The sequence below is a fragment of the Miniopterus natalensis genome, chromosome 6 (genome assembly GCF_054644295.1).
Source record: "Miniopterus natalensis isolate mMinNat1 chromosome 6, mMinNat1.hap1, whole genome shotgun sequence".
Taxonomy (NCBI): Eukaryota; Metazoa; Chordata; class Mammalia; order Chiroptera; family Miniopteridae; genus Miniopterus; species Miniopterus natalensis.
The window spans coordinates 8,364,464-8,387,064 of NC_142086.1; the positions used below are offsets into that span (position 1 = coordinate 8,364,464).

Consider the following 22,601-nt stretch of genomic DNA (forward strand, 5'->3'; position numbering starts at 1 on the left):
ATCATTTTAATGTGCATCCTTCCCATGTTTTACTGTAGAAAAATAAAACAATACTTCTTTGCCCTGAATGGAGTTATGTCAATAAACACAGTTTTAAGTCAAAAGTTTTTTAGTACTGCATAGTTCTCTATTATAGGGATGTATCAAAGTTCATAAAAACAAGATCACCATGGTTGGATATTTCCAATAGAAGTAAGGCATTTTGCAAGAGCAAAATCGTAATAATTGACTACCATCTCTAAATAGCTTTCCAATTATAGCATTAAACTTTTCCCAAATAAATTTTTTTCTCCATTATAGAGTAACAGTTATATATCTTTAAATTATATATATTTTCATCTTCTAATAATCAGAATAAAGCCTGTTCATAGTAGAACATTTGGAAAATGTAGGAAGACATCTTGAAGAAAATTTTAAAAACCTCCTAATCTCATCACACACAAAAAACCATAACAACTGTTAACATATTATTAAGTATTTAATTCTATCTGAAGAGTTAAATTTCACTTTATCTTCGGGACCAAGAGAAATAACTAATATACGCCTTGTTGCTTTTCATGTGGCCCTATTTCTTGTTTTCCTTCATCATCTTACAAAATTACATCTTTGAGCAATGATTTTAGGAAGGACATGTGGAGATAAATTTTCTGAGTACTTGTTTTTCAAAACTGTTTTTATGTTTCCCTCACATCTAATACTTTGGGTGCAGAAGCCTAGTTTTATAATAATTTTCTTCAAAACAGATGAGACTTAAACTATATTTGGGGCAATGAAAGTGTTCTAAAAGTAAAAAGTAGTGAGTGGTTAACCAAAACGTGCACTTGGGGACAAAGAAGGATCTACTTACAGCAGAAAAAACTCCAAAATGAGCAGCAGAAGATACTGTCAAAAGGTAGGAAGAACGTGAAGATCCGAAAGTTAGGTAAAAATGTTGCCAGTTTATTAGAAATTCTTGGGAGGCATAAAGGATATGAAGTGAGGACTTCCAGCCGTAGCAGCACAATGCCTGGCATAGAATAGGAACTTAGTGTTTGTTGAGTGAATGGAGGAAGTTTGACATTAACCAAATTATTAGATTAAGAGTGTTATTACCACTAAAGAAAGGGGTAATGAAAGCAACGAGCTGTTCATCAGCCATGTGTGAATTTCAGGCTTGATGTACGAAAAGACAGCACACACTGTTTGCCCAAATATATGGAGTGTTCCAGTAACAGTGATGAGTTTGACACAGTTTGTTTATTCTATCATCACCCAGTTTCCTTTCTAGAAAATGTCAGAAAAATGTGAAGCAGCTCGTTTTCAGCTGGGAATATCCTAGAACATTTGTCTTACGAGTAGCATATCCTAACTTTAAATGTCTATTTCCCAGAAGTGAAAAAATGCATCAGGCGCCCAGCCAGGCATGGATCAGAGATTGAGCATTGACCTAGGATCCAGGCGATCGGGGTTCGATTCCCGGTCAGGGCACATGCCCGGGTTGTGGGCTCGATCCCCAGTCGGAGGCCTGCAGGAGGCAGCCAATCAATGACTCTCTCATCATTGATGTTTCTCTCTCTCTCTCCCTCTCCCTTCCTCTCTCTGAAATCAATAAAGACATATTTAAAAAAAAGAAAAAGAAAAAAATGCATCAGGTTACTAAAAGGCCTATAATAAAGTCCTTTTAAAACTAGATTGCTGGTCTTTTGTCTCTCCCCGCTTCAGTCTCCCTGTGTGGCCCTGAGGAAGCCAGTTAATTGGGATGTGTTCTAAAAGTTAACCTCCTAATATGGTGCCCAGCACATCTCAAGCTCTCAATAAATATTTATAGGACAAATACATTTATATAAGCACATTAATGGCAGAGAAGTAGTTCCATCAAACAATTTAGCCCTTGAATTTTTATGACATTTTTTATTCCCTGGGGGCGCTTTCACTTGTGTTGTCTGGTAAGATACAAATACATTGTATGCAGATGCGTCAACTGTCATTAAGAGAAAACCTAACTCAAACTGGCTAAACAATAATAAACCACAAAGTTTCTAAACCTATTAAGACTTCCCAGTGTTGACTAACCAGGCAGCTTCATGATGTCATCAGGACCCTATTTCTCTGCTGTCCAGTGTCAACTTCATGACGCCGCTTTCCTTGGGCCACAGCGGCCCAGAGCAGAACTGGACAGCACCCGCCCTGCGCCCGCCCAGTGGGAGCGTCTCCCTTGGAAGCTCTTCCCGCTGATGAACGAAGAGGCCTCCCAGATTCTCTACCTGAGGCCTCATTGCCCCAAATCACATTACCTGTGCACCCCCGAATCCAGTCACTGCCCAAAGGGTGTGACTGCTCCAATTTTCATTAACCAATCAGAGTTCACTCCTGGACCTGCTCTGTGTGTGTGTGTGTGTGTGTGTGTGTGGCAGGCAGGGGAGCAGAGGAAAACAGAACAAAATCAGAGTAATTTAAGCTGGAGGAAGGGAGGAATGGGCTCCAGGGAGACACGCGAGGACGCCCATTCCGGTCGCTCTCTTGCTGGCTAGTGTGAGAGCTCAGGCTAGACGGCCAGGCTGGAGTCAGAGGGACAGGCTCATAAGACGCCAGAACTGGGAGCACCCGAGAAGGGCTTTCATTTAACACTCTTTTTCACAAATGAAGCAACGAAGGTCTCTGGTCTGGGCCACACAAGCAGTTAAGACAGAACCAGGAATAACACTCGAATTACATAGTGGCCAGTTGTTTGCCCTGTGCGGGGGACGTTCCTCTTCAAAAATAAGAATGATGACATTCCAGGGAAGACAGGAACACGTCGGTGCTCAGATACATCAATAGGTTAATGATTAAAACACCTATAGCAGTTACCGGGTGGTGTCGTAAATAAGATACATGATTAGAATGGTAATAAATTTCCTAACTAAGTAATTATGAATGGGCAAATTCCGTTGTTATTTGATTATTGCCAGCGTAGCGTGAAATTTAATTTTTAGGAAAAATTCCCAGGGCTCCCTCTTTACTGCAAAGAACTGACCATATTCTCTACGAAATACTGTAACACTGATTCCACGCAAATCAAGAGCGAAGAGAATGGGCAGGATTTATGACAGCAGAACTTGAATGTGCATAAAGTAGGAAAAGCACCAAGCGTTTTGTTTTGCAACAACCACAAGCATTCCATTTGGAATTACAGTTTTTCTATTTTCAAGACCATTCTAAAATTTTCTGTATTGTCAGAGCCATTAAATAACATAAACTAAATGAGTCATGAAATTATATCCAAGAGGCTCTGACTTTTTAAATGTACAGCTGAGCCTTGAACAATGCAGGTGTTAGGGGCACTGAGGCTTAGGGACACCACCCACTCCCCCTTAGGCGCAGTTGGAAATTCAAGTATAATTTAGGAGAGCCTTCCAGATGGGATACTCAGATTCCCAACCACAGGTGGAAAATACAGTATATATTTTTCGTAGTCACAGAATAGCAGAAGGACAGAAATTATTTCCATGTATAAAATTAAAAGTTTATAGGAAAAAAACACCTCATCCTCACCCTAAATTGTTTTCCTATCTCTGGCATAAAGAACCATAGTCTACTTCCCAGAACTGCGACGCCTCCGTCAGTGATGTTAATCACTAACGTGTTTCAATCTCTCATGAAGCAATAACAGGATTCTAAGAAATGATCATGAAATATTCTAGAAATAAGTATGTGAGGTGAATAAAATTAGCCATTTCCAAAGAAGAAAGAAGTAAGAACACTATTTCTTTTAAGCCATTAAAACCTCTACTCAATTACATTTGTTATGATTCCCAGGCAGTGAGTTTTTTAATGCACAACCTTGAGTTGAGAAATATTTACAGGGAATATTTTATGTGACATGAAACGAGGCATAAAAATTAAGTCACCATGCAGGAGGGCACCCGTTTCCATTACTTTGAATTTAACTATCAAATAAAAACGTACATCCTAAGCCAGAAAACATTAACATTAATTTTCTCATTATTCATTTTCTGCAGGATATTTTTGTGATGAGATGAAAAAATATTTAAAAGTATACACATTAATCCTCTGAAAATACTAATAATGAAAATTTAAAGGTCAATCAATGGTACAAGTTAATCTCTACTATATTTATTTGGAGGCAAAAAAATAAATGTCAACTATAAATTAAAAATATGTCAGGCAGAGGGAGAAACCCCACCCCCCTCTACTCCTCTTGAGTTCATATGACTGGATTAGTAATAAAGTTGACAGCAAACCAGGTCAACAGAAGAAAAACTATTTAATATGTGCACATGGGAGGTCATAAATGATGTTGAGAGAAATGATCAGAGCAGGCAGCTTTTTATATTTTTTAGACAAAGGAACAATAATCTGTGAGGATTTGACAGGACAAAGAACATTAGGCTCGGGGCTCATTAGTAAGGAAAAGAAACAGAAAGAGAGACTGAGGCACTAAGTTGGTGAAGAGGTAACACGGTTTGTTGATACAGGCCTTTGGGCCCTGGATTCCTTCAGTCTGGCAATAGGGTGACTCTCCCAGCCCCCCTGGAAGAAGGAAAGCACCTTTCATGTGAGGAGATATACTTCCTACATCTCAAGGAGATAAAGGAAGGTCAACCTGCCCTTCTTGTACCAGTTGCTTTTCAAGTAACTTTAATTCAAAATAAATAATATGCCACTGTGGGATATTTGAAGGCTCTTTGCCCTGGGTCCCAACAAATGTATCAAGGCAAATTAGTTGTTATTATAATATTTAATATAAAGGATAATTTTATAATATTTAATATAAAAGATAATTTTATTTTCAAGTAACTTCTGTATTCCTAGATATTTTATGCTATTTTGAAATTATTTCCAAAAAATTATTGCTTTTGAATTTAGTAGTTATTATATGTTGATATTTTAATATATTACATGTTGACAATTACATGTTTGTGTTTCAAGACTATAGTAGGATTCAGGCAGGAGAAATAGACATTTGCAAATATAGTTCTTAATGTATATATAAACTCATGTAAACAGTTCCAGCTACTATAAGCTTTGCTTTTGAAAGCATTTTGTGAATTATATTCACTATAATCAGCTTCTAAAAAATAATTTTATTTTTCAGTTACAGTTGACATACAATATTATGTTAGTTTCAGATGTACAACACTGTGATTAGACATTTTATATAATTTACAAAGTGATCACCATAAGTCTAGTACCCATTTGACACCATCGATAGTTATTACAATATTAGACTGTTCCCCATGGTGTACTTTAGATACCCATTACTATTTTTTAACCATCAATTTGTACTTCTTAATCCCTCCCCCTTTTCCACCTACCCCCCGCCCCCACCAACCCCTCTCTCATCTAGCAACCATCAAAATGCTCTCTGCATCTATGTTTGTTTCTGTTTTGCTAGTTCATTTACTTTGGTGTTTAGATTCCACATACAAGTGAAAGCGTATGGTATATGTTTTTCTCTGTGTGACATTTTGCTTAGCATATGCCCTCTAGGTCCATCTATGTTGTTGCAGATGGCAAGGTTTCATTCTTTTTTATGACTGAATAATATTCCATTGTATATACGTACCACTTCTTTACCCAACTGTCTATTGATGGATACTTCGGTTGCTTCCATATTTGGGCTATTGTAATTGATAGTGCAATCCGTTATTTGCAATATGGATGAATATCTCTTCACATTAGTGTTTTGGATTACTTCAGATAAATACCCAGGAGTGGATTGCTGGGTCTTCCTTTGCCTCTTGTTATAGCCTCTGTTTTAAGTTCTGTTGTGTCTGGCATAGGTATGGCTACCCCAGCTTTTTTGTTTGTTTCCATTGTCATGAAATATCTTTTTCCATCCCTTTACTTTCAGCCTGTATGTGTGTATTTCGATCTGAAATGAGTCTCTTGTTGACAGCATATGTAAAGGCCTTGTTTTCTTTCTTTTTTTAAAAATTGACTATAGAGAGAAAAAAAGGGAGGGGAGAGAGAGAGAGAAGCATCCATGTGAGAGAAAAGCATTGATCAGTTGCCTCCCACGTGCACCCTGACAGGGAATCAAACCTGCAACCTGGTTATGTGCCCTGACTTGGAATTGAACCCATGACACTTTGGTGCACAGGGTGACGCTCCAACCAACTGAGTCACACCAGCCAGAGAGTTCTTGTTTTCTTATCCATTCAGCCACCCTATGTCTTTTGATGGGAGCATTTAACCTGTTTACATTTAAAGTAATTGTTGATAGATATGTAGTTATTGCCATTTTACTCATTTTTTCCCCTTCTTCTTCTTAAAGAAGTCCCTTTAACATTTTTTATACTACTGGTTTGGTGGCGATGAACTCCTTTAGCTTTTTCTTGTCTGGGAAACTCTTTATTTATCCTTTGATTCTAAATGATAGCTTTGCTGGGTAGAGTAACCTTATTTGTAGGTCCTTGCTTTTCATCACTTTGAATATTTCATGCCACTCCCTTCTGACCTGAAAGTTTCTGATGAGAAATCATCTGACAGTCTTATGGGAGCTCCCTTGCAGCTAACTAATTGCTTTACTCTTGCTGCTTTTAAGATTCTCTCTTTGTCTTTAACAGTCAGCATTTTAATTATGATGTGGTTTTGTGTGGGTCTCTCTGGATTCATCTTGCTTGGGACTCTGTACTATCCGAGCTTGTATGTTTATTTCACCAGGTTAAGAAGTTTTCCATCATTAATTTTTGAAATAAGTTTTCAATTTCTTGCTCTCTCTCTTCTCCTCTGTCACCCCTATAATGTGAATGTTGGTGTACTTGAAGTTGTCCCAGATGCTCCTTAAATTATCCTCATTATTTTGGTTCTCTTTTCTTTCTGCTGTTCAGATTTCCTGCTACCTCATCTTCCAAATTGTTGATTCAGTCCTCTGCTTCATCTAATCTGTTGATCCCCTGTGATGTATTATTTATTTTAGTTATTGTATTCTTCATTTCTGACTGGTTCTTTTTTATCATTTTTTCTCCTTTTTTATGTTTTCTCTCTATTTGTTGAAATTCTTACTGAGGTCACTGAGCATCCTTATAACCAGTGTTTTGAACTCTGCATCTGGTAGTTTGCTTTTCTTCATTCCATTTAGCTCTTTTTCTGGAGATTTCTCCTATTCTTTCATTCGGAACATGTTTCTTTGTTTCCTCAATTTGGCTGATGCCCTATGTTTGTTTCTATGTATTATGTAGAGCTGTTATGTCTCCTGGTATTGGTAGAATGGCCTATGTAGTAGGTGTCCTGTGGGACAGAGGAATGCAATCTCCCTGGTCACCTGAACCAGGGTGCTCCAGGTGTGTCCCTTGTGTGGGTTGTGTGTGCCCTCCTGTTGCAGTTGAGCCTTGATTTTTATTGGCACATCAGTGGGAGGGATTTGCCCACAGGCTGATTGATTGTGAGGAATGGCTGTGACTACAGTGGAAGAGCTGCAGTACAGGTGCTGAACCTATGGAGCAGAATTACCTTGAGTGGGGCTCTGGTGCCTGCCAAGTCTGTCTTGGGTGTATCATTTTTTGAAGTGGTTGGGTGCTGCTCTGGTGTGGACTGAAGCTTGCCACCAGGCGTGTTGGTTCTGGGGCCCCTTGGTATGAGCTACAACGTGATCTGCAGATGCTTGACACTTATGCTGGACTTGGAGGTGCCTGGGAGACCCTAAACTAAAAACTGAGGCTAACTGTCATTAGTGGTGAGGTTGTGACTACTAAGCAAAAGTTATGAGGCATGCCAAGACCAGAGGCTGCTTGTTTGGGGGTTGTGAACCTTTGAGTAATTTTAGGAAAGACTGTAACATGAACCGAGATAGGCTACTTGTATGGAAAAGCCACTGGAAGGGGTTTGGGTAGGCTGCGAAGTTGAGTGGGTCAGGGTCTGAGGGAGTCACCAGGACAGAGCAGTCAGTGTTAGGTTGATGGAGACTCAGATATGGTGCCTGCAAGCTCTGTGGAGGGAGGGTTCAACAAAGGAGCAATGGCCTCTGCCAACACTTCTGTCTGGCAGAAAGCTGCCCCTCCAGCACTCACCCTAAAGCTAGGCAATTCAGTTCCTCCTCTTATGTCCCTGGTGCCCTTTCTAGCTGCTGCCTGAGCACTGGAGCTGAGAGTGAGTGAGTCCATCAATGATTAAATTCATGCATGGACCTTTTAAGAGGAATGCCTGGGCCTCCAGCACCCCTCTGTCTCATTCAACCACAATCCCTGCTGGTTTTTCACTTCCAGAAGTTATGGGGACTTAACTTCTGGCACTAGGACCCTGGGTTCAGGAGCATTGTGTGGGTCTGGGACTCCTCACTCCTCAAGGAGAGACCTCTGAAGCTGAGATATCTCTCTTGATTTTTAAATGTCACATGTGGGTGTGGGACCAGCCCATTCTGTATCTCAACTCTTTCTACCAGTCTTGAGGTGACTTCTTCTGTATCTCTTTTGTTATAGGACTTCCATTTAACCACATTTCAGGCTGTTCTCAATGATGGTTGTTCTGCAGTTTAGTTGTCATTTTTATGTGGTGGTGGGAGGAGGTAAGTGCAACATTTGCCTACTCTGCCATTTTTATTGGAAGACTAGTATAATCAGTTTTAACATTTGTTCACTTTTGCCAACAAAGGTTCTGTGTTTGGAAACCCAAATATACTAAGAAAGTAATATATTTGAACTACTTTTCTTGACGTTTAGCAGTCACTTTACTACTCTCAATTACATACCTAGCAAATCAGTTGCTTTAAGGGTCCCATGCTACAAATTAGGCAGCAGAACAAAAATAAACCACAAAACTCAGACCTGAAAAGGACCAGAAAAAGGAAAAGCAATTCCCACAGCAGTGGGAAGAAGTAGCGTATGATGCAATGGAAATAATGTTCATCAACTCATTTCATTTTCCTCCTGCACATACAAGAAAACTACCCGTCCCAGCTCCCACACATCTGCATCAAATGTGGCCAGTAAGGAATGCCAATTCCAGTCCTCACCATTACACACCCATTAGGTCTCTTGGAGATCTTTCACACGCTCTCTTTACTCTCCACATGGCTAGATGTAAAAAGTGTTGAGGTTGAAGAGACACATGATGACAGAACCTTAACTCCTTGAGTTCACTGTTGGAGGAGGAACACACAGGATATTCTCCCCCCTTTCCCTACTAACCCTCATTGGTCTTTGCAGAAATAAAAATGAAAATGTATTGTGTTAAATACTGGGAAGTCATAATCCTAATATATATTATTATGTAAGAGAAGTTCCCCCTCAATAGGAAGCCCAGAATTTCCAGAAATATAGAATAGAGAGAAAGAAGAGAAAGATGCCACTCAAGAGTCAACTGTGAAGAAATAAAGCACCACTATCAGGCTTTTCAAATAAGCCCTGATAGGAGGAAGGGAGGTAATAAAATACCCAGTTGGGTGTCTCTCAGTGCAGGAGATATGAGTGCTTTCTCCTCACTTTTGAGAGTGCAGCCTGGGAAAATTGCACGTCCCTAACTAAATTCTCCAATTTAAGGTGACACTGGAACAGCACGGTGCCACCCAGACAACAATTTAAGAATGATAAAGGAAGTTTCCATGCAGAGTGGTCTGAGCGGGGGTCCTAGTCTGCACCCGGCGCAGAGCATGCAGAAATTCCATGGACCTTCTCATGCAGGTGCCGGGAGGTCTGGGAAGCTCGGAGGGAAGCAGGGACCAGGCGAGGCCTGGGGTATGAAAGGGAAGGCTACAGATTTTTTCAGGTTTGCAAACTGAAGGTAGGTAAGGACTAAACTCCCATTGAAAAGACCCAGATGCGAGTGGGTACAGCGTCACCGTGCCCAGCGTGACAAGTTAGAAAAGAGCGAAGGGCAAGGGGAACAGCACCTGGCCTCAGGCTTCTGCACTGGCCCCCGTCTGAAGATGTAAACTGGTCCCTGCAGCCACTTCCTCCTTTTAAAAGGGGGAGGGAGAGGTGTATCTCCTGAAAAGTAAGAAACCACCTTAAAAATGAATTTAGCTTAAAATTCACTTGCATATTTACCCCTAAAATACAGAACTATCCCCAAATTATTTTAAGCAAGAAGGGTCCAGAACATTCTGATTTAATTTTTTCTGCATTCATCAGTAATGACAGCTTGAGAGGAAGAGACTGATTATAGACAATGAAGATATATATTTGGAAAGAAAATTATCAGCTTAGAAAACTGATAAGAAGGCTAAAGAAATGGGTTTGGAAACAGGCAGGAATCACATGACGCCCTGGGGGCAGGAATCAGAAGGGACAGGAGCCGGCCTGCAGTGGGTGGAACCGAAGACAGCGCTCCTGGAAGCGAATGGGTGCCCGTTACTGTCAGCTTTTGTGTTCTGAGAAGGGGCGTCATGTTGGCCGAGCTCACCCCTCGATAAGAAGAAGGCAGGTCACTGCATCAACTCTTCCTCTAGATAACAGGAAACGGGTGATCCCTAAAAGGAAACTCTAAGGCTCTATTTTTTTTGTAAGGTTCTATTTTAAGGAAGAAAATATTCAACAGCCCCGATGAAGTCACAAGCATCTGCCTTACCAGCTAAACATACCCAAGGTTTAAAAAAGGTAGTTTCTCTTATTTGTCTTAGATCACCTTCCAAGAGCTCATTTCACAGTACAGTACAGGACTAACAAAAAGACAATATTGAGCCCCTTCAAGAGAACACCGTCCTAACCATTGTCTTATTATTGGTGTCACTCACGGTCCTGGCCTTTGCCTCCCATTTCCATCAAGATATTAGAGCACCGTAGTCCAACGTCACTAGGTTTTCCAAAAGCTGAGTTATTGCATTTTAAATAACACGCCAAGGCCCAAGGAAAATGTAGCCTCCGTAGAGCATTCACACAGCTCCCTGTCTCCTACAGCCCACTGACCAAGGAAGAGCAACAGAACCCTGCAGAAAGCCTTGATTATAAAATATTTGTCTCAATGTTTGTTCTATAAGAACCACAATTCTCAGAAACAGAGATGCAGTAACTGATAAACCCAGTTTATAATAGCCAGTGAAATACAACTCTCTCTTGTAAATATCCCCATTTATATAATTTCCATAAAAGCTTTTCTAAGTACCAGGATTGGGTGTTTGCTTTAAAAAGACGTAGATTTTAAAACCAAATCAAGTGTTTCATTTTTGCCTCAGAAAAAATAGTTTTTCCCAAAAGTAAATTAAAGTGATGTTGGAGGAATAGTGGTGAGGTCAGCTGCCTCCCACAGGTAAATTAAAATTTCCACCTTAAACCTCTATGCTTTACAAGTGGAGAACACTGCACCAAAACAATGCAGAAGACTACACAGGATTTCGAGTGTATAGGAACGTTTACTAAAATTAATCACACATTAGTACATAAAACAGGTGTCAATGATTTTTTTGACATTATACCATAATGAATTTCATTAGATTTAAATGACAAAAATAAGCTAGAAAATTCTCTTATGCTTAGAAATTAAATGATGTACTTCCAAATAACCCTTGGGTCAAATTAGAAATCACAATAAAAATGTTTTAATATTTTCAATCTAAGGTGTGAGATGCAGAAAATCTGTGCTTAAAGAGAAATTGGTGGCCATAAATGCAAAAAGCTAGAAAAAGAAAACAATTAAATCCAAAATAAGTAGATTATAAACAAATTTCTAAAAAAACTGAATGGAATATAATTAGAAATTTTGGATATTTTTACATCTAATAAAGAAATTAATATTATTATTAAAACTGTTCATACAAAGATAATGCCAAATCCAAATATGTTTCACCTGTGAATTTACCAAACTTTTAAGAAAGAAATTATAGCAATTTTAGGCAGCCCCTTCCAGATAATAATGAAAGAAAACATGATTGACATAGTTCTTTATGTAGATAATTCAATAAAATCTATAAGTAAAGTTTAGAATTAGTAAGTAAATTTAGCACAGGCACTGGATACAAAATCAGTATAAAAGTCAATTTGTTTCTACAAGTTAGCCACAATGATTAGAAAAAAGTTTTAAGTAACAATTTACAGTAGAGTCAAAAGGCTTCTACTATTAAGAAATGAATGTAGCAAAGACCTCCCCACAAAAGTATAACAAAGACTTCTTCTCAAAAAAACAAAACAAAACACTATAAAATATTATTTTAAAGGAATAAAGAATATTAAATAAACAGAAAAAAATTAATATTAATTTATGGGACTGTAAAACAATTGTAAGTTCTTCCTGAACTAGTCTTTAGATTCAAAGCAATACAAATAAAGATCCCAGCAGAATGTTTGTGTGTCAATCTGATTCTCAAATGCATATGAACCTAAATAACCAAAAATATCTGAACAATCTTGAAGAAGAAACAAACTGAAGGAGCACTCTAACATATGTACTGGACAGCAGGACTTATTGTTGAGTATAGCAATAAAACAATTTTCACTGGTGCAAAAGTAGACAAATATAGGCCAATGGAGCAGAACAGAAAGTTAGCAACAGATCCACACATTTGGAGGAATCTGATTTATGACAAAGATGGTGCTGTGGAGCAGTGGATAAAGACCTCTTACACGGTGCTGGAAGAATTAGCTATTCATATGGAAAATAATGAAACTAGAGCCCTCATACCACACAGCAAAATCAGTCTCAAGTGATTATAGGCTGAAGATGAAAAGGCAAGGACAGAGGTTCGAGGAGATGACATGAGAGAACACGGGTATGATCTTAGGGCAGCAAAAATTATTTAAGTAGGACACACAGAGCACTAACCACAGAAGAAAAGCTCGATTACATAAACGTTCACATCTGCTTTTCAATAACATATTTTGTTAAGTGTGTAAATAAGCAAGCCACAAGGTAGAGAAGATAATTGTAGCATATGCAATTGGCAAAGGGCTTATACTTCAAATACATAAAGAACTGCAAATCATAGGAAAAAGGCAAGAAAATAGAAAAACGGGCAAGACCCTGGAAAGAACCTTTCATAAGAGGATATCCAAACACACAATAAATATATTGAGAGATGCTAAACTTCATTAATCATCGAGGAAATGCAAATTAAACCCAAAATATGATGTCACTCTACAAACATCAGAATGGATGAAGTTTAGAAAGACCAACAATACCAGAGATACTGAGAATGTAGGAAGCGGCAGCCCTAGTCCTTCACTGGTGGCAGTGTAGACTGGGGCCGTTTGGCAAACCCGCCTGACAGTGCCCAGTGACGCTGAATGAACACAGGCCACCCTTTGGAGCAACAGTCCCACCCCCAGGCGTATGCCCAAGAGAAAAGGGTGCATATGTTCATCAGAAGACATGTACAAGCATGTTCATAGTAGTATTAATTGTAATTCCTAAACTGGACAATTCAAAGTCCCATCAACAGTAAAAATGATAAAAATATTCAATAATCCAGTGGAAATCCATAGAAGGGAATACAATAAAAACTTCAAGTAAACAACTTCAACAAAGTACATGAATGATTCCACAAGCATATATGGACTGAAAACAGCGAGATCCTAACATTATTACACTAGCAGGTAAATGTTAAAGGAATCGAGACTATTCTGGAGTTAGAAGCCAGAATAGTGTCATCTTCGGAAGCAGGGAAGAGGTGTTTTGGGGGGAGACATGAGGACTGCGGAGGGTTGGCAGTGCTGTGTTTCTTGACCTGGGAGGTGTGTATGTGGGCGTGTTCACTTTGTGACTGAGCCATACACTTATGACACGTGCACATTTTTATATGCAGAAGTATATACTTTTATAAGGTTTCTCTTAAAATAAATACTTCCAAATTTTAAATGATGTTTTTCTTATGGTCTCCTCAGTAAATGTTCCAAAACAATCACAGACTCTATATTCTCTTAAGGCCATCATGATTTTAAAAATATACACTAGCACATGTTAAAGGTTAACTTGGAATGGTTAGAACAGGTCAACAGTGGGAAAATATTCAAAATCTCAGGCATATTAAGGTATTGGTAAATAAAATAACAAAGTTACATAATAGACATTGGCCCTAGTCGACTATACCCAAAGGATTTTTCTGTATAAATCTGCCAAAAAAATAAAATAAAATAATAAAAGAGTGTGATACTCTCTCCACAGGCAGAGAAACTCATGTATTAAAACTCCTCAGATTGACTTGGGCGATTCCCATATATTTCTCTTTCACTTCAGGAAGCAGCCATGCAAGGGAATGCATATAAGAAAATAATGAAGAACAGTTGCATGTTTAGATATAGAATTAAACTAATGCAAAATAAAACCAAGGTGTTTTTACAATTCTGTTACTTTATAAACTATCGTCTCCACTAATGAAAAGGGGACATGAAAAAAATCAGAATATGGGAATTATTAAAAACAAACCAATTAAAAAATGAGAATTTTAAGCATTTGCTCTGAAACAATACTAATTCATTCCTGATATACAATAAGAGGAAATAAAATTTAATTACCCGCACAGCAAAAATCAACACGTCCAGACACAATCGTCTTTCTCTGCAGACGCATCCAGTGCGTTTGGTCTCCGCCTGGAGTTCAGCGCTTCCTGCAGTCAGTGGGGTGCACACACCAAACGCGGCTCTATTTCCAGGCTCCGGTGCTGAGTCAGGCAAGACATGGATCCCTGGGGTAGTAAGTGGGGAAAGAATCAAAACAGAACTTGAATTCCTTCAGGCTGACTTACTCCACAGAAACATTTAGGGTAGAAGGAAGAAATACTTTACATGGTGTTTCACTCTGGTTTATTTTTGGCATTTGAGGGCTTTTGTTTTCATTTGTTTTTTAATTTTTGTATATATAAGGCTTAGAGGAAAGTTCAGCCTGCTAAGAACTGGTGTCCCACTTTCATATTTTTGGCTGATCTGATTTTTCCTGGGTGTTTATATGTTCGGCCAAAATCTAATTAAATAGTAAGTTTCTTCCTGGTTCCCATATTTGATGGAAAAATGATGAATCCATGTGATTTAGTAGACTAAATTTGGGATTAAATTCTTAAATGACTCTTGCATTTTCAAATCGCTAAATCTATCTTGAAGCTATTCTGCGTTCCTGAAACTTTATTTTATTACATTAAGACTTTGCCCTGAAGATTTATTGGTATGTTATGGTTGATTGTGGCATAAAATGTACATATATCTCCATGGTGCTTAACACTGCGAAATGTGTTCTCCATAAACCGCCTTAAAGCTCAAACTGGTAGTCAATGTTCACATCAGCTGTTCCCGGGAAGCCTGGTGAATGCTCTGCTGAATTTTACTGCCTCTTTAGAGTTTTTCTTCCCTTGCCCTGTGTCATACATTACTTGCTTTCTTAAAACATCTTGAACGGGAAGGGTACTGTCAGAACACTATTAAAAAGGTGGTGTTGCTGACGGGATACAAATGGGGAAATGAGAAGGAAGAAACAAGTAGCCAAGCAGGAGAGGTGAGGAAAGTATTAAATTAAATTTTAAGTGACAATGTGAGAGGACTCAGCTGCGTTGCCCCACCCCTAGTACTCTAACCCCAGAGCCCAGCAGAGCCGGTGCTCAATAGTTTAACTTGAATTTGTTAATGGGTCTCAAAGCAAAACACAGTGGAAAGACCAAGATCAAAAACCAGCGTAACCAATTACTCTCTGTATGACCCTGGGGAGCTTTCTTAATCTTCTGAGCCCGTTTTTCATCAATAAAAGGATAAAAATAACATCCACTTAAAACTTTCATTGTAAAAGTCAGAAAAGACAATATATGTAAGCCTTCCAGGACGTATCAACACCAGCAACCACCAGCAACGGTTACGATGTTCTCCGAGCGAGGGCTTATGTACACACTCACGTAATTCAGACATGTAAGAAACACGGAGGCCAAAATACTTTCAAAAAGGAAAAGTCATTTTAAGCTCTGCTCAATTCAGCATAACTTGTAAAATGTCTACAATTGAACAGGTTTCATAACCATTTTCTGTTTTAAAAATGGCTTTCCGATGGCATAAGAGAAAAAGTCGAGACTATGGCTGCCAACTGTCACATCTGCACATCACGGAATGTCAAATGGTCCTTATGTTAATAATCATTGTCTCTATGGCCCGGTGAAATTGCCCTATTCGTTATCATTTATTTGAAGTAAGAGAAATTACATAGTCAATAATAGTGTTTAAAAGCATGATGGCTTATATATCTTGAAAGACTGGTATATATGGGTTGGCATCCTTTATGAACTTAAAACAGATATAACTATTCCTTTTTAGTACCTAAGTCACATATTTTTTTACCCAAATCAATATGACTGCACCCACCAGGTTTGGCAGGAATAATCCAGTTCTGATCGTTACTGAGTCTGTCACCTTCAAGATTATTCATGGACCCTAGGAATTTACGGAGCTCCAGGAGTCCAGGGAATGGGCCTGAACCTTGGTGGTCACCACTTTTACTACAATATCACTTACTACTGTTTCCTCTGGTCCTTCACTCTATCTTCAGACAAGTCACAGCGGTCCACAGTCACAGGGGACTCTCACCCACTGCTCCCCAGAATTTTCCCAATAAATAGACATGACCACTCCCTTCATTTAGAGAATACATTTCCAATATCTCACAGAACATCACCAAAACCAAACCCTCCACCTCCCAGTTCCTCTGTCTTCACCCATCTCTTCCCCAAAGGACCTACCTGGGGCTTGTTTATTGCCTTTGAAACACAAACTGGTTTTCATTTCCCTTGGGACAAGATATCTAGGAATAAGTTGGCAAAGCTATCTTCTAAAGATGGTGTGTTGGGTAAAGAGAGGTACAGAAGGGAGAAAATTACTATTGATTCAATTTCCTATAGAAACAAGAACAAAGTTGAAGGTAAAACCTCAGTAGAGCATCCTTCTACATAAATTATATGGAAGCTATGCCCGGCCTGCGGGGCTCAGCCATAACATCGACCTAGGATCCAGGAGATCGGGGTTCGATTCCTGGTCAGGGCACATGTCCGGGTTGAGGGGTTGATCCCCAGTAGGGGGCGTGCAGGAGGCAGCCGATCAATGACTCATCATTGATGTTTTTCTCTCTCTCTCTCTCTCTCTCTCTCGCTCTCCCTTCCTCTCTCTGAAATCAATAAAAACATATATTTAAAAAATTATATGGAAGATAGAAAAGTCATCTTGACTAATTAGAAGATAACAGGGCTCACAGTTAAGACCTCTTGAGTCTATATGACCCAGAAACTCCACTTCTACGTATATGCCCAAGAAAAATGAAATCATAATTCCACACAAAAACTTGTACACAAACATTTATAGCAGCATTATTTATAGTATCTCCCAAATGGAAAGAGCCAAATATTCCTTCCACAATGAATGGAAAAACAAAATGTAGCATAACCATACAAGGGGCTATTATCCCACAATAAGAAAGAATGAAGTACCTATGCCTGCTACAACACTGACGAACTTCGAAAACATTACGCTAAGTGAAAAGGTAAGTCAAAAAAACTCACATGTTGTAAGAGTCCATTTATATAAAATGTCCAATCTAGGCAAATTAGTAGAGGCAGAAGGTAAATTAGTGGTTGCTCGGGGCCAGCGACGGGGTTAGTGAGGCGTGAGCTGGTGTTAGTGGAGGGGGAAGGAGGCAGTGATTGCCAACGGACTTGGAATTTCTTCGGGGGGTGAGGAAATGTCCTGAAATTGAATTATTATGATGAGGATTCAATGGAGGGATTTGATGGCATTTCCTATCTGAAATAATGGCCTAGATTGGGCATTTTTAGCAAGGAACAAATGCATGCAACAACAAAAAATCACATCAATAATGCCTGAAGTCGGAAAAATTCTGGAATTCATTTGGATGACTTATGATCAATCTGTGTTACTAAATAATTTTACTTACTCAGAGAATTAAAAAATATGTTTTAAATAGTGACATATTGACTTGTATTTAATTAATGGGAGCTATATCTCAATGCACTTATATTTTTATAGGACTCTACTTTCCTAGAAAATAAAAAACATTAACAAGGTACTATGTCTACACCTTTCTTGGGTGTGTGAATAATTTCAGTAAAAAGCCTGAAGCTGGCCCTTATTGCCTCAGCTTGGGTCACATGTCCTTCACTGAGTCAATCATTCTGCCCTAAGGGGTGGCTTATGCCGATGGGTCAAGCCCAGGTCATTTGACCATTCTAGAGCCAGTGGACGAGGTCCCCTCTCTAGAACCACCTAGACTGGGATAATAGCAAAGGCATTTTTTCCAAAGTAATATCAGAACAGAAAATGGTTGCCAAGCAAGTAAAAGCAACAGATGCCAAATATGACTTTGAAAAAGAAATTCCTTTATTTACTTTGCGAGGAATGAGCATTAATCAGGCTATCGGCCGGTGTAATTCATTTGGTTGTGACTACGGGTATCCTTAAAGTGTAAAATTGAGATCCATCTGTACTTCCTCACCTTGCTATAAAATTCTTATAATTTACTACATAGAGGAATAAAATTTACAAGCTAGATGGACCCCGAGTCCATTTGTTCCAAATCCCATGTCTTATAAATAAAGCACAGAGAGGCAGGCTGCCTCATCAAAGTCGCAAACATCACGGCATGATAGAGGCTGAATCCAGCTTCCTCAAGCTTCCGAGTGAGTTAAGTGGCATTTAGCATGAACTCAAATGACTATAATACAATGATGAAAACAGCAAATGCCGTTAAAAAGGCACAAATAAAGTGCTCTGAGAATTCAAATATAGTAATCGTCTTTGGGAAGGAGGTAGGTTGCCCATTTCATCTAGATTGCTCAAACCTATTTTTTATATCATTTTATGTACATTTTGAAAACTATAATAAATTCTTCCCTGCCTTTTTAAAAAGCAACTGCTGACCATAACTCGGCCTTCATGGTAGCTGTGCCATCATTATGAATCGCTACCACTGCAGCATTCCATAAAATACACACAGCTCTGGGCCTGCGTTCTTAATTTTCTGCCTCCTTCTTCCTTCTCTAACAACCCTCGCTTCGTTACTGCCAGTTTGCTGCCTCTCATATTCCCTTACCCTTTCCTAATTTGTTACTCATAATCTACGTTGGGCTGGGAAGCTGGGAAACCAGAAAACGCACAAGTATTATGACCTCGGTTAAGTAAGAATAAACAATGCCTAAGTGAGAGCTCATAAATCTTTAAGAAGGAAAGCCCATGGCTTTAGTCTGGGGACAGGGGAGCTATTTTGGTTACTCAAGGACCTTTTTTACTTATTTATGAGTTTGCAATTCAGAGAACAGAGGGTGCTGGGAGTCTGACCTCTGGTCAAATAGGACATCGCTGTGTATAAACTGCAGAAATCTATTAACAAAGGGCTTCACCAAGGATGCCAGAGGACCGGCTGCCAGGTGAGTGTGGTTGGGGTTGGTTGCAATTAGCTCATGCAGAAACACCTTCCAAACACACTCCAGGAAAGCCCCTAGAATACTGACCATGGTTTAAGCTTGTTCACCTGACAGGCTAGAGTTGTTTTATTATTTTTTAAATTTATCTTTACTGTTGAAAGTACTACAGATGTCCCCCCCATTGATCCCCTCCACCCTGCATTCGCCCCACCCCCAGGCCTTCCCCAAAACAATGTCTGTGTCCATGGGTTATGCATATACGAATATAACTTCTTTGATTAATCTCTTCCCACCCACTCCCCCATCCCCACCTTCCTTCTGAGATCCCTCAGTCTTCTCCATGCTTCTATGTCTCTGGATCTATTTTGTTCATCAGTTTATTTTGTTCATTAGATTCCACATATGAGTAAGATCATGTGGTACATGTCTTTCTCTGACTGTCTTATTTCATTTAACATAATACTTTCCAATTCCCTCCATGCTGTCCCAAAGGGTACGAGATCCTTCCTTTTTACAGCTGCATAGTACTCCATGGTGTAAATGTGCCACAGCTTTTTTATCCACTCATCTACTGATGGGCACTTGGGCTGTTTCCAGATCTTAGCTATTGTAAATTGGGCTGCTATGAGCATAGGGGTGCATTAGAGTTGTTTTAAATCAGTTCCTATTGACAAAAACATAACCTTCAGTCCACGTCCCCTAAAGACCTAAGTCAATCTGACAGTTACTAAGGCTAAAACCAGGAATCTCTTCCCCACTAGGAGGGTCGTCTAAAATGCTTGCAAGTCAGTAACAGTGTTGTGAACCCACAGAACTATCAAGCCAGGTCAAATCTATATTTACCCAAAATATAGATTTCTACTTAAAATCAATATTCCTGAGCTTCATGAAAGAATGGGTTAAAAACAAAAGTTATAACTCACATTTCACTGGTTCTGGTCTTTGACAGATAATCCAAAATCTTCAGCGTCCTACAAAATCCCAATCAAATATTTGTGGAGATCCCCAGTGGTACCTCACAAACAAGAACACTCCTATAGCGCACCGCCATCTCTGACAAGCTGTGGTGCTGTTCTCCCATCTCTCACAGGACTGACCTTGCCAACAGGGATCCCCACTGTTCAAGTGAGCACCACCCCAGGAGCACTTGAGCTCACAAGGTGCCTGTCCCTCTTCGTGCTTTGCTATGTTAGAGGCATCTCTACAGGTGTGCTATTTGTGTCCCAATGGCTTACAAGGCCTTCAGGTCAACAGGTCTCTCTTGTGGCTGCTCTGGTCTGCGTGGGGCTCGCCCATTAGTCAGAGATGGGATGCTTGTGCCGAAGATAAAGCTGAGGGGCGGTCACTCTTCTACTCAGATGACTTTCTCTCTCATTCAGTGTCTTGGTGCGATGCCTTTTTCTGCAGGGTAAGTGCTTTCCAGGGAGAATCCACAGCCCCCTTGCAAAGCCTCTGGTGAGCTTGTCCTATCAATTTGTAATTCTATCCCTCAAAAGTCTGGGCATTTAGCTCTGGAGGCTGGAGGGGGAGCGTGTGCAAACTGAAATTCTGGCAAGCAGCAATCTCTTTCTCTTCCTTACCCTTGGAATTGATCTCCATCCACCCCTAGTACCTAAATTTTCACTTTAAATAGCACCCATTTTTCATCTGTATCAAATAAATCAATGATCATGGCGTACAATCAGCTTGACTTTTAAAAGAATTCCTTGATAAACTTTTTTATACAGGGAATAATTACTTTGTTATGGATCTAGTCACCTCCTACTTCGTTCATTTCCTGCTCAACTACTTTCACGATCCATTTCCGAATAATTGCCGCTGGCCACCTGTTCTGCGTCTCAGCTGCCTGGCTTCAGGTCTGCCACCCCACCCCCTTGCTGCCACTCAGTCGCCCGAGGGTGCTTTCCGCCTTCTTGCTGCGGGGCCACGTGGCGCCACCCCACCGGGGAAGTCTGCGTCCCACAGGTCCTGCATCTCCAGTGTGGCATGTACGCTCGGCCCTGTGCTGTGGTCCTGGCCCAGCACCTGCGGTTTCGAGGAAGATCTCCACCCGGCAAGGCCATCTTAGAGGCTGGAGCTGGAGCGAGCCTTCCAGAAACTCTAGCTGAAAAATGTGGTGCTGGGGCAATGCTGTCAGGCAGTTCAGGGCTGCCGCACTGTCTGGGACTCTCAGCAGAGCTGCCACACGGATAACCTGCCACAGGTGCCTGCTGTAGGACTAGGGTGGGGTCACCTATCTCTGGACCTTCTGGCTTTGCCACCACGAGACATTAGTCTTGCATCTGATGTGTTCTTTGAACCAGAAGATTTTGAAGACATTTTAACTTGAAGACAGTGTACTTTTTGATGCAGAAGGATCCCAAAGTCCCTTTGTGGGCTACTGATACCAGGTAGGAAGTGCTGGCTGGCCCCTTGAAGCTTTGCTCTACAGGTGGGGTATGAAATGTTCCACATCCCTCTGGCGTCTTTTGATGCAGACAAGGAAGTTATAGCAGAATCTGCCCTTCCAGGGAGACATGCTGTTGAAATGCTGGTCATCTCCCTTGCAAAGGACAGTCTCTGAATGGTACCTAAAGCTGAACGCTTCAGTTTGAGAGCACAAGCAATGGATCTGTTGGCCTTAAGACTGTGACGGGTCACCTAGACAATGTTCATGGGTTACAGAGCCATGAAAACAAAAAATTAAAGCAACTATTAAGAAAAGGAAAAAAAATTTCCTCCCCAAAATTGATCATATATATGGGATCTACTGCTGATTTGAATTGCAAGTGGCAAAAATAGGTAAATAAATGAAAAAGAAATGTTTGCACTCTGGGGAAATGTGTAAATGCTGCATGCCATAAACGTTTCATATTTTCTAAAAGAGTATATTCCCATGAAAAAGAAAAGCTCGTGCTTAATTTTCATGTTTCTGAAGCAGATTCTACCATGTTTCCCTGCTCGGACCATGAGGAGCAGCAGCATCCTCCCAGGAAGAGCAGGAGCTGGGTACATAAAACAGCTGTCAAATGGCCAGCGACCAAGGTGTCTCAGGCGCTGAAATTCCTTTAGAACAGAAGTCAGGGCATCCTCAGAACTTAGGAGGCTGGGCTGCCTCCTAGAGGGATCCGCGGAGTGTGAAGAGACTTTCCTCGGCCTGAGTGTGTGGCAAAGCCCCACGGTCCTGACGGCAGCCTTCTCGGGTACGGAGCCAGTCCCCGGCCTCCTGGGCCCCGCACCAGGCTCCCTGAGCCAGGGAGCTGAAGGCTGGGCGCAGCCAGCGGACACTGCACACGCTTGCATGAGCGCCGGGGTGCCCTCGGGTGCAGGCGGGTGCACCCCCACACACGAGCACACACACACACAGACACAG

General features: G+C 40.3%; 1 pseudogene; it reads left to right on the forward strand.

Moving 5' to 3' along the window:
* Positions 1–21,235: 21,235 nt before the first annotated feature.
* On the forward strand, positions 21,236–21,921 carry LOC107544034 (histone-arginine methyltransferase METTL23 pseudogene; annotated as a pseudogene).
* The last annotated feature ends 680 nt before the right edge of the window (positions 21,922–22,601 follow it).